Source organism: Salvelinus sp. IW2-2015, linkage group LG11 (assembly GCF_002910315.2).
Source record: "Salvelinus sp. IW2-2015 linkage group LG11, ASM291031v2, whole genome shotgun sequence".
Lineage (NCBI taxonomy): Eukaryota > Metazoa > Chordata > Actinopteri > Salmoniformes > Salmonidae > Salvelinus > Salvelinus sp. IW2-2015.
Window position 1 is genome coordinate 21636340 of NC_036851.1, and position 12268 is coordinate 21648607.

The window sequence follows — 12268 nt, forward strand, 5'->3', positions numbered from 1 at the left end:
GCCGCTGAYGTGGATAGTTGGCTTCTTGCTGCTTCTCAGCCTGAGCTTTGCCCTCATCCTGGGAGGAGGTCTGGAGGGGTTGATGGGGTAGGACTGGGGGGTTGATGGGGTAGTATGGGTAACTGGGGAATGGACACACCACAGCTGGCGAACACCGCCTATGTCACAGCAGTAAAACATTCACTACTTAGGCTGTTAAATAGTTAGAGGCATTTTGGCTGCTGGTGTCCCAGTGAATCATGACTTCCTCTCATATAGCAGTAAAAGCACAGAATTCCCTTTTTCCACTGTGAAAGAGCAGTTGGAAGTGCCATGGCAAATTCCTCTATCTGTTTCTCTCTCACGGTCTCTCTAACTCTGTCTCTTTTTACTTTCCTCTCTCTCTGCGCTCTATCCTTCCCTCTCTTTCTGACTCCAGCTGTAGTCTGTCTTTAGATGGCGTGCTGCAGCCCGGTCTGTCATCGTCTCAGCCCAGGAAACCAATACAGACAGCATGTGCATTCCTCTCCAGCCTGTGAAAAAGCTCATCTGGAAGGCATTTCTCCTCCTTACATTTAGCTGTGATTTAAGGCCTAGGCATTAAATATAGCTTTTATTTGTTTACAGTATGTTGACTGTTGGCCAAATCTGTTGTAGCTTAAGGAGTTTGAAAACACAGTCTCTGTCCCTTTAGCCATGTAAATATTTATAGGCCTACATTGAGTGTACAAAACATTAGGGACACATTCCTAATATTAAGTTTCACCTTTTCCCTCAGAACAGCCTCAATCCGTTGGGGAATGGACTTTGTCGAAAGTGTTCCACATGGATTCTGGCCCATGTTGACTCCAATGCTTCCCACAGTTGTGTCAAGTTGGCTGGATGTCCTTTGGGTGCTGGACTATTTTTGATACAAACGAGAAGAACTGCAACACCAGCCGTGTTGCAGTTCTAGACACACTCAAACTAGTGCACCTGACACCTACTACCATACCCCGTTCAAAGGCACTTCATTATTTTGTCTTGCCCATTCGCCCTCTGAATGGCACACATACACAATCAATGTCTTAATTGTTTCAAGGTTTAAAAATCCTTCTTTAACCTGTCTTCTCCCCTTCATCTACACTGATTTAACAGGTTACCTTGGATTCACCGGGTCAGTCTATGTCATGGAAAGAGCAGGTGTTGCTAATATTTGTTTTTTTTTTATATATTTTTTTTTTGAATATCCAAAACATACAATGTACTTGCAGTGAAGCAGCTCAACAACTACACCACACCAGTCATCCAACAAACTCCAATTCAGAGCGACACACAGAAGCATCCAGGGTCAACGCCCTGCTCAAAGGCAGGTCGACAGATCTCACACAAGGCCTAAAACGGGGACCCGAACCCTCCAAGATCCCACCACAGTTCCCCAAGAGCTGCCCCTCAACCATCCGAGACCTCTCCCACAGTCCCCCCCAAGAATTGTGTATGTTTGAGTCCATGTCTGGCACTATTTACATGTGTGTCCGTGTATGTGTGCATTTGAATTAGAGTGTATGTATATGCATGTGTACAAACACCTGCATCGGCATCAGGCGAACTGGCATTAGCTGTAAAACAGTGCCCCTCAGTGTCATTCAAACGTACTTTTTATTATATTTTATTTTGACTTTATTTTTTATACTTTTATCTTTGACCATCATTCTATCCCCCGCCCAGCAACTCCACTCCCACTTGTCTCCAATTCCACATCCCAACCCTCAGCTTCCCTCAGCCCATCCCAACTATCTCTGCTGGCCACCCTCTTTGGATTTCTACGCAACATACACTGCCGTTCAAAGGTTTGGGGTCACTTAGAAATGTCCTTGTTTTTGAAAGAAAAGCACATTTTTGTCCGTTAAAATAACATCAAATTGATCAGAAATACAGTGATCAGACATTGTTAATGTTGTAAATGACCATTGTAGCTGGAAACGGCAGATTTTTTATGGAATATCTACAAAGGCATACAGAGGCCCATTATCAGCAACAATCACTCCTGTGTTCCAATGTCACGTCGTGTTAGCTAATCCAAGTTTATCATTTTAAAAGGCTAATTGATCAATCGTAAAACCTTTTGCAATTATGTTAGCACAGCTGAAAACTGTTGTTCTGATTTAAAGAGGCAATAAACCTGGCCTTCTATAGACTGGTTGAGTATCAAATCAAATCAAAGTTTATTCGGCACGTGCGCCGAATACAACAGACCTTACAGTGAAATGCTTACTTACAGGCTCTAACCAATAGTGCAAAAGGTATTAGGTGAACAATAGGTAAGTAAAGAAATAAAACAACAGTAAAAAGACAGGCTATATACAGTGGTGAGGCTATAAAAGTAGCGAGGCTACATACAGACACTGGTTAGTTAGGCTGATTGAGGTAGTATGTACGTGTAGATATGGTTAAAGTGACTATGCATATATGATGAACAGAGAGTAGCAGCAGCATAAAAAGAGGGTTTGGGGGGGCACACAATGCAAATAGTCTGGGTAGCCATTTGATTACCTGTTCAGGAGTCTTATGGCTTGGGGGTAAAAACTTTTGAGACGCCTTTTTGTCCTAGACTTGGCACTCCGGTACCGCTTGCCATGCGGTAGTAGAGAGAACAGTCTATGACTGGGGTGGCTGGGGTCTTGGACAATTATTAGGGCCTTCCTCTGACACCGCCTGGTGTAGAGGACCTGGAGGGCAGGCAGCTTAGCCCCAGTGATGTACTGGGCCGTACGCACTGCCCTCTGTAGTGCCTTGCGGTCAGAGGCCGAGCAATTGCCGTACCAGGCAGTGATGCAACCAGTAAGGATGCTCTCGATGTTGCAGCTGTAGAACCTTTTGAGGATCTCAGGACACGTGCCAAATCTTTTTAGTTTCCTGAGGGGGAATAGGCTTTGTCGTGCCCTCTTCACGACTGTCTTGGTGTGTTTGGACCATTCTAGTTTGTTGTTGATGTGGACACCAAGGAACTTCAAGCTCTCAACCTGCTCCACTACAGCCCCGTCGATGAGAATGGGGGCGTGCTCGGTCTTTTCCTGTAGTTCACAATCATCTCCTTAGTCTTGGTTACGTTGAGGGATAGGTTGTTATTCTGGCACCACCCGGTCAGGTCTCTGACCTCCTCCCTATAGGCTGTCTCGTCGTTGTCGGTGATCAGGCCTACCACTGTTGTGTCATCTGCAAACTTAAGGATGGCTTTGGAGTCGTCCCTGGCCATGCAGTCGTGGGTGAACAGGGAGTGCAGGAGGGGACTGAGCACACACCCCTGGGGAGCTCCAGTGTTGAGCGTGGCAGATGTGCTGCTACCTAGCCTCACCACCTGAGGGCGGCCCGTCAGGAAGTCCAGGATCCAGTTGCAGAGGGAGGTGTTTAGTCCCAGGTTCCTTAGCTTAGTGATGAGCTTTGAGGGTACTATGGTGTTGAACACTGAGCTATAGTCGATGAATAGCATTCTCACATAAGTGTTCCTTTTGTCCAGGTGGGAAAGGGCAGTGTGGAGGGCAATAGAGATTACATTATCTGTAGATTTGTTTGGGCGGTATGCAAATTGGAGTGGGTCTATGGTTTGAAGTAGCATTTGTGGGTTCGATTACAGGCTCAAAATGGCCAGAAACAAAGAACTTTCTTCTGAAACTTGTCAGTCTATTATTGTTCTGAGAAATGAAGGCTATTCCATGCGAGAAATTGCCAATAAACTGAAGATATCGTACAATATTGTGTTCACAGAACAGCGCAAACTGGCTCTAACCAGAATAGAAAGGGGAGTGGGAGGCCCCGGTGCACAACTAAGCAAGAGGACAAGTACATTAGAGTGTCTAGTTTGAGAAACAGATGCCTCACAAGTCCTCAACTGGCAGTACTCGCAAAACACCAGTCTCAACGTCAACGATTTCTAGATTTCTAGGGTCAATTTGATTCTGTATCCTCACAACAAAATCTGCAGAGCTTTGATGATTTTATGCTCCAAATATTGACAATTTTGTTGGTGGCAAAAATTCTATGTAATAACTTTAGCTGAAAAGCATGAAGTCTTGAATCGTTTTATATACGTATCAACCCATACACCATGTACCATGGAATCGGTACATCAAAAATCTCTTCCCAACTATTTTGCAATCTGTATGGCACAGTTGTCAACACCCTGGTCCTCAAATGAAACTGGTTATTCCTCCGCCAGTTTTGATCCTTTATATTGGGCAGACAGACCAGTTCCCTACCACGTCCCACTGCCAATTGCCTCCTCCATTCTGGGGGTAATGCTGTAATCAATTGGTTGTACTCTTGGATTGAGCAGATCTTCCCGTACAATTCTGATAACTCCATGAAAGACATAACTCTACTATTCCAATTTACGATATCATATAAGAACAAAATACCCTTTTCAAACATCTTTCCCATAAATACAGGTATTTTATCAACCAGCACATTTGAGTTCAGGCATAATATTTGTTGTAATATATGTTCTATCTTTTCAGGGGGATGAAATTGAAATTGTAGCCAGCTCTGCAATGCTTGTTTGAAAAAGAAAGATACTTTAAAAAAAAGTATAATTTTCAATTAATCGAAAATAAGACATGGCAATCTGCACAAAGGCAAAAATACAATTTTAAACAATGGATGAGCTTTTCTTAGTAATCTAGTTGAGAACCATTTAAGGTTCAAGTAAAACTTTTGAATAAGTGAAGCTTTTAGAGAGAGGTTTAGTGCTTTTATATTTAATAATCTCAGCCCACCCAATTCATATTCATTATATAGATAGGCATGCTTTATTTTGTCTGGTTTAGCATCCTAGATAAAGCTAAATATTTTTGCGTCATATGACTTGAAAAATGAATCATCAGGAGTAGGCAGCACCATAAGTAAGTGAGTAAACTGAGATATGACTAAGGAGTTAATTAGGGCAATTTTTCCATAAATAAACAGGTAATTATCTCTCCATGGTTACAGGATCTTGTCTATTTTTACTAGTTTTCTATTGAAATTCATTCATTGCTCATTTACATTTTTTGTGATATGAATGCCAAGTATGTCTACTTCACCGTCAGCCCATTTTATAGGTAAACTGCAGGGTAATGTAAAAGTTGTATTTTTTAAAGATCCAATACGTAATATCGTACACTTKTCAAAATTAGGTTTTAGTCCAGAAAAGTTATCTAGATCTTCAATCTGACCTAGCAGGTATATCTTAATATAAAACTTGAGTCATCAGCTTACATGGACACCTTTGTTTTTAAGCCTTGGATTTATAATCCTCTAATGTTGTTGTTGGATCTGATTTTAATAGCTAACATTTCGATGGCCCTAACGAATAGATATGGTGGCAGCGGACACCCTTGTTTAACTCCTCTTGACAATTCAAAACTCTCTGAGAAGTAGCCGCTATTTACTATTTTACACCTGGGTTTGCTATACATTACCTTTACCCAATTAATAAGAGAATCACCAAAATTGAAAAATATCAGGCATTTATAAGTAAAATCCAGTCTTACTTTATCAAAGGCCTTTTCAAAATCCGCTGTAAATACCAGGCCTGGCTTCTTAGATGTTTCATGATGTTCTATTATTTCTAGTTGTTGTCTCCAATGTATCGTCCATGTAAAAAAAAAAATGTCTGATCAGGATGAACAATACCTGATAAAACCTTTTTAATTCTGAGTGCRATGCATTTCGCTAGTATTTTTGCATCACAACATTGAAGTGTAAGGGGCCTCCAGTTTTTTTAGATAGACTGGATCTTTATATTTGCCATCTGTGTCTTGTTTTAATAATAGTGAAATCAAACCTTCCTGCTGAGTACCTGACAGAGTACCATTTCTACAGGAGTAGTTAAAACAATCTAACAATGGATCTTTTAGCATATCAAAAAAAGGCTTTATATACCTCTACCAGTATGACATCAAGCCCTGGGGTTTCCCCAAACTGAAAGGATTTAATAGCCTCAAAAAGTTATTCCTCTGTAATTTGGCCTTCGCACTGATCTTTCTGTACATTTGTTAATTTTCCATTTTTTTATTATTTGGAAAGAATTTCTTACCGCAATCTTCATTCAGTGGGAGAGGATGAGACGGAAAAGAGAAAATCTGCTTAAAATATTTAGCTTCCTCTTTTAAAATATCATTCAGAGAATCATAGATGACTCCATCTTCAGTAACAAGTTTCTGCAAAAAATGTTTGCTAGCGTTCCTGTGTTGGAGATGAATTATTCTCCATATTCCATCTAGTTTGCTTTATTTTTGTAATAGACTACATTAGATTGTTCTTGAATAAGTTCCTCAAGTTCTTTTTGTTTTTCCTCTAACTTATTTTGTATCTCTGTAGTATAGTTTTTATTGCTATCTACCTGTACTATTAGTTCATGTATTTCCCTTGCTATTCCTGTTTCTTTAGCCAGAAACTGCTTTTTATTATTGATGAAAATTGAATTGAATGACCTCTGAAGGTACATTTAAAGGTGTCCCAAACAATAAGGGGATTTGCTGAACCTATATTATACTGGAAAAATTCAGTTCTAAATGATTTTGTCTTAGTTAAAAATCTGTTGTCCTCCAGTAAGCTTTGATTAAATTTCCAATATTCTCGTCCAAGTGGAAATTCTATAAGAGTTATGTGAAGGCCAATTAGATGATGATCCGATCGCATTCTGTCTCCTATTAAACCTTTTTTAACCTTTGATGCAAGAGAGAAGGAGACAAAGTATTCAAGGCGGCTAGCTTGATTAAGTCTCCTCCATGTGTATCTCACTAGGTCGGGGTTTTTAAGTCTCCAAATATCCACTATTTCTAATGTGTCCATAATATTTCCTTAAGCGCACGGTGATGATAGTTTGTAGAGTGATTTCCTTTGCGCTCCATTGAGGTACTTAACACCATGTTATAGTCTCCCACCATAATGTTTTGATAATTTGTTGCCTGTAAGTTCAATAAATTGGTATAAATATTTTGAAGATGTATGGATCATCCTGATTTGGACCATATAGATTGAGTCAAATCTCTTTTTCGTCCACTTTCATATTCAAAAAGATCCATCTTCCTTGTGAATCATTCCTGACTATTTGCACATTCAGATCGACATTTTTGTTAATTAATATTGTCACATATTATCGTTTGAGTTCCTTTGTCCATGACAGAAAAATATTTCACCTCCCCATTCCTTTTTCCACGCAARTTCATCTAAGGATGTAGAGTGAGTTTCCTGTCAACAGTATATGTTATATTCCTTTTCTTTTAGGCACTTAAAGACAGATCTTCTTTTTTTATAATCTGCTAAACCGTTACAATTGTAACTGGCTATACTTATTTCACCCCTTACCATAACTAGATACTATTCTCAGTCTAAATTGACCATAATTAGTGCTTGTAATGTCACTGCCATAAGAGGTATTATGAAGGTCAAAACTAGAGCTTTCAAATGTCTGATATTTAGAATTCAAGAAATAGGTTCTAGCAATATTTGTTTTATTCCTTTGCCTATTTGCCTGTGAGCCAATGTCACAGATGTTAGAAAATTGAGACAAGGTAGTAAATCTGAGTAGGTTGATGTGTATGATATTGGATGTGATTTAGTGAGATTGTGTACAATGTCTGTATTAGAGTAAGACTATAATGTGTGATGTCCAAATAAATAAATAACCCCAACAATTTGCATGCTTGAGTGTCTGTGTGTAACATGTAGTGTGTGTAGCCTTAATTTTCATGATGATAATTGTAATCCATACTGTATCCCCATCATAGTTGCATCATAATTACCTTAAACATAATTTTTAAAAACACACCAGCATTTCCATAGCAATTGACGTTTCACAACATCATGAAAGAGACCTTGCATTACTATAGAGACGGCTTCACAACAGTACAAATGTATCCGTACAATATGTTATTATTCCCATATGTCCCTTTTCTGATATCTTCCCCTTGATTGTTGTAAACATATATTAACATGTAGACAAAGACATAGAAAAGATAGACAAACAAGAAACATATGAAATTATAGAACAGTTCTCGACAATAGAGAGAGAGGGGAGAGAGGGAGAGAAGAGAATAGAAAAGAGAGAAAGGGAGAGAGAGAAGAGAGCGAGATCAAGTCCGTATGTGTAAGCGGGTGTTCCTAATGTTTTGTAGACTCAGTGTAAATTGAGTAGGCTATTCATCTTTTCTTGTTGTATTTGATTTCTGACAGCTTTGTGTATTTATTTGTAGCCTGTGTGTGTCAAGCAGCTTTTGGGGTTATGTTGTTAGCTTTGTTTGTTGTTCTTTTGATCGTGTGTGTGTGTGTTAAATGCTGGGTGAAATGGATAAGAGAATAGTAAAGGGATAAATAATAGTACACAGCAGGATTTGATTTAAACAGCATATCTTTTCATTCTGCTTTTCCACGAGGAGCCCTCTAAATTCAACCTCTACTTGAAAGACCACAAACTCTCAAGTTGTGTGCCAACTATCTCACAGACGCATGCATGCACACACCCAAGTCTAAAACACTCTCACACACATGCCTCTTACACACACATACTTTGGCACAATGTATACAGGCACATGCCCACTTCTCATGCATGCACCCACCCACAAACATATACACCTCCTACACACACACTTATACACATCTCTAACAAGCAGTGGCTGCATTTTACAGATGCAAGATGGCGCCGACAGAGATGGTCACCTCGCTTCAAGTCCTTAGGAAACTATGCAGTAATTCGTTTTTTAATGTATTATTTCTTACATTGTTAACCCAGAAAATATTAAGTGTTATTACATACAGCCGGGAATAACTATTGGATATAAGAGCGACGTCAACTTACCAACATTACAACCAGGAATACAACTTTCCCGAAGCGGATCTTTTGTTCGGACCTCCATTGGATCTAATCCCAGAGGCCGACCCAAAACAACGCTGTCGCCGCAGGAGAGGCAGACAGAGTGGCCTCCTGGTCAGACTTAGAAGGCGAGCACACCATCCACCGCTTCCGAGCATATTACTCACCAATGTCCAGTCTCTAAACAAGAAGGTGGACGAAATTAGGGCACGAGTTGCCTTCCAGAGAGACAGAGATTGTAACATTCTCTGTTTCACGGAAACATGGTTCACTCGGGATACGTTATCAGAGTCGGTACAGCCACCAGGTTTCTTCATGCGTAGCGCCGACAGAAACAAACATCTCTCTGGTAAGAAGAAGGGTGGGTGTGTATGCCTCATTATTAACGACTCATGGTGTAATCATAACAACATACAGGAACTCAAGTCCTTTTGTTCACCTGACCTACAATTCCTTACAATCAAAGGCCGACCGCATTATCTCCCAAGAGAATTCTCTTCGATTATAGTCATAGCCGTGTATATCCCCCCCCCCCAAAGCAGATACTTTGACGTCCCTGAAAGAGTTTCCCTGGACTCTATGTAAACTGGAAACCATATATCATTAGGCTGCATTTATTGTAGCTGGTGATTTTAACAAAGCTAATTTGAGAACAAGGCCACCTAAATTCTACCAGCATATTGATTGTAGTACCTGCTCGAGCAAAACACTGGGCCACTGCTACTCTAACTTCCGCGATGCACACAAGGCCCTCCCCCGCCCTCCCTTCAGCAAATCTGACCATGACTCCATCTTGTTGCTCCCGTCTTATAGGCAGAAACTAAAACAGGAAGTGCCCATGCTTATGTCTATCCAACGCTATCTGACCAATCGGATTCCACGCCTCAAGATTGCTTAGATCACGTGGACTGGGATATTTTCCAGGTAGCCTCAGACAATGACATTGACGTATACGCTGACTCAGTAAGTGAGTTTATTAGGAAGTGCATTGGAGATGTTGTACCCACAGTGACTATTAAAACCTTCCCTAACCAGAAACCGTGGATAGATGTCAGTATTCGCGCAAAACTGAAAGCACAAACCACCGKATTTAATCATGGCAAGCCGACCGGAAAAATGACCGAATACAAACAGTGTAGTCATTCCCTCCGCAAGGCAATCAAACAAGCTAAGTGTCAGTATAGAGACAAAGTGGAGTCGCAATTCAATGGCTCAAACATGAGACGTATGTGGCAGGGTCTACAGACAATCATGGATTACAAAAAGAAAACTAGCCCCGTTGCGGACATCGACGTCCTGCTCCCAGACTAATTAAACAATTTCTTTGCTCGCTTTGAGGACAATACAGTGCCACCGACACTTCCCGCTATCAAAGACTGTGGGCTCTCCTGCTCCGTGGCCGACGTGATTAAAACGTTTAAATGTGTTAACCCTCGCAAAGCTGCCGGCCCAGACGGCATCCCTAGTTGCGTCCTTAAAGCATGCGCAGACCAGCTGGCTGGTGTGTTTAAGGACATGTTCAATCAATCCCTATCCCAGTCTGCTGTCCCTACATACTTCAAGATGGCCACCATTATTCCTGTTCCCAAGAAATATAAGGTACCTGAACTAAATGACTATAGCCCCGTAGCACTCACTTCTATCATCATGAAGTGCTTTGAGAGACTAATCAAGGATCACCTCCATTTTACCTGATACCCTAGACCCACTCCCAATAGGTCCACAGGTCCACAGACGATGCAATCGCCATCAATCTGCATACTGCCCTATCCCGTCTGGACAAGAGGAATACCTATGTATGAATGCTGTTCATTGACTACAGCTCAGCATTCAACACCATACCCTCCAAACTCATCATTAAGCTTGATTACCAACAACGACAAAACAGCCAACAGGGAGGAGGTGAGGGCCCTCAGAGTGTGGTGTCAGGAAAATAACCTCTCACTCAACATCAACAAAACAAAGGAGATGATCGTGGACTTCAGGAAATAGCAGAAGGAGCACCCCCCCTATTCACATTGATGGGACAGTAGTGGAGAAGGAGGAAAGTTTTAAGTTCCTCAGCGTATACATCACGGACAAACTGAAATGGTCCACGCACACAGACAGAATGGTGAAGAAGGCGCAGCAGCGCTTCTTCAACCTCAGGAGGCTGAATAAATTTGGCTCGTCACCTAAAACCCTCACAAACCTTTACAGATGCACAATCGAGAGCATCCTGTTGGGCTGTATCACCGCCTGGTACAGCAACTGCACTGCCCTCAACCACAAGGCTCTCCAGAGGGTAGTGTGGTCTGCACAACGCATCACCGGGGGCAAACGACCTGCCCTCCAGGACACCTACAGCACCCGATGTCACAGGAAGGCCAAAAAGATGCCAGAAGGCAAGGTCAGTACAGGTGCATCGAAGCTGGGACCGAGAGTCTGAAAAACAGCTTCTATCTCAAGGCCATCAGACTGTTAAACAGCCATCACTAACTTAGAGAGGCTGCTGCCAACATACAGACTCAAATCACTGGCCACTTTAATAAATGGATTTAATAAAGGTATCACTAGTCACTTTAAATAATGCAGCTTTAATAATGTTTACATATCCTACATTACTCATCTCATATGAATATATTGTATTTTAAACCATCTATTGCATCTTGCCTATGCCGCACGGCCATAGCGCATCCATAAATGTACATGTACATATTCTTATTCCATCCCCATACATTGTGTAAGGAAACCATGTGAAACCATGTGTTTGATGTATTTGATACCATTTCACTGATTCCGCTCCAGCCATTACCACAAGTCTGTTCTCCCCAATTAAGGTGCCACCAACCTCCTCTGCCAACAAGGTAGGATAATAATGCTAATTCTCTCCCCCCACGCCCAAGTTTTGAAGGTAMATAAAGTGGAGTTGAATGCTAACCTTGTCCTGCGTTGGACATCAGAATGTGATGATGAATATGTAGACCTTTTTTATTATATCTGTGCTTTATCTTCCTATAGAAAAGCTGAGTAAAGACGAAGCTCCTTTGTTCTGACTGTAATGTCACAACTCAGGTCTTAATGAGGCAGAAAATGTCATCAGGGATTGGCTCCAAAAGCATATTATTTTCTTGAAGTGGGTTGTTACAGTCACTAATAAGGCTAGCACTGGAATGCAATGGATGACAATTTTTGTTGTTGTTGCAATGTTAGAAATACAAGTTCCCTTTTTAATTAATGAGAAATCGGTGACAATTTCAGTAGAGACATTATGAGMGATTTCAGACCACAAGTATGTTTTGAATTATTTTTCACATACACTGCTCATTGTAGACGATTAATTTAAAGCTGTTTTGTGGCAGACTGGGGAAAAAAGTGAACAAAAATCTGACAGAATTGTTGTTGAAACTGTTTGAATATCCATGTTGTTGTACCTCTGGTGTTCCACAGCGCTGTTCTTTTTGAACTGGGAGAGAGAAC